This window comes from Chiloscyllium plagiosum, unplaced genomic scaffold (assembly GCF_004010195.1).
Source record: "Chiloscyllium plagiosum isolate BGI_BamShark_2017 unplaced genomic scaffold, ASM401019v2 scaf_3926, whole genome shotgun sequence".
Taxonomy (NCBI): domain Eukaryota; kingdom Metazoa; phylum Chordata; class Chondrichthyes; order Orectolobiformes; family Hemiscylliidae; genus Chiloscyllium; species Chiloscyllium plagiosum.
In genome coordinates, this window is record NW_025181687.1 from 1,143 (window position 1) to 2,494 (window position 1,352).

At 37.3% G+C, this 1,352-nt stretch overlaps 1 long non-coding RNA gene across 1 annotated transcript in view; it reads left to right on the forward strand.

The window, feature by feature from the left end:
• The window catches only part of LOC122545451, a 1,609-nt gene extending 1,080 nt beyond the window's left edge, over window positions 1-529 (forward strand). The window contains exon 2 of the long non-coding RNA XR_006310547.1: window positions 184-529. This is a non-coding gene — a long non-coding RNA (uncharacterized LOC122545451). The remainder of the gene's footprint in view (window positions 1-183) is intronic.
• The last annotated feature ends 823 nt before the right edge of the window (window positions 530-1,352 follow it).

Consider the following 1,352-nt stretch of genomic DNA (forward strand, 5'->3'; position numbering starts at 1 on the left):
TTCCTCACTCTCTTCCTCCCCCACTCCTGTCCACTTCCTTTTTTCCTTCTCCTTTCCCCTTGTTCTCATAAATCCACCCTTTACTGCACCCCGCCCTCTACCGGATTTTGTTGCAGTCAGAATTTCTACATGCTATAAGTTATATTCTATATGCTATTAAATTAGATTCTGTTTTCTCACTAGGGATTTCTCATGGTCTCCAGGTGATAACGTTATTGCATTCTGGGTGCCAGAGGACAAAGATATTCCAGCCAGAGTCACATTAATGCAGTTTCCAACACGACAAGAAATGAGAGTGCGCAATCTGTTCAATGTAGTGGACTGTAAATTGCACTGGCAGAAAAATGGCGATTACCTGTGTGTGAAAGTGGATAGAACCCTGAAGGGTATACAGGTACATTTGTATGGATGCAGCTGATAAGATTGCAAGAAAAGCCCAAACAAAGAATTGGATTTCAAATAGCTTGTTTCATCTGGCACAAGTTTGCCTGTTTTGCAAACCAAAATAATTAAACATAAAATGAATCTAGGGTGGATTTTTTTTTGTTTTACTTCAGAAGACATCAGTGTTGAGTATCGAAGCATGTTTAGTTTCTCTGTCGTATGGAAGTTTCAGGGCGGATCAGGAAATAAGTTACCTCAACAGAAGAATTTAGTTTGCGCATTTTCCAAATCAAGTGAATTTGGTTAGAAATCTGCAGGTTTTTAAGAACTTAAAAAGTTTAGGCTTGCATATTTGTGAAAACTTCAAATTGGGAAGGATTGCATTTCTCCACAGTCCAGAGGAAAGATCCTGAAAGGAGTCAATTAACTAGTACCTTGGAGAGGGTGCAGTTTCACTTGAATCTTTATTGCATAATTTTGGGAATGAATTGAAATTTAATTTTGCTGACTGGTCTTTGTTCTTTGAATAGCTTTATTATATTTCTTTTTGCATAATAAACTTCTGCTCTGTTAAAGAAAATCCACAACTAATGAAAATATTTCTCAATGATTAATCATCTTCTTAGTTAACTTGGCAAATAAAATGACTTATCAAGCCAAGTTTCATTCTGGGACCTGGACAAACAGATTTCCTGAATTGTCCCCTCCTTGCGGGTGGAGGGAATTCTATTTTCTACATTGACAATTGTATGTTGAATTCTTACAAAGGGTAGATGCTTCCAGTTGGTGAAAAGTTTGCATCTGATCATTTTGCAGCAACTAGCACTAATTCCAGATGTGAATTTAAGCATCCATGTTTTCTTAAAACAGTTTGGTCTCATCCCGTTCCAAAATTGTTCATCCTAAAACTCTTTCACCCATAAGTTGTCATGCAATTCCATTGCTGAAAATGTGTTGCTGGAAAAGCG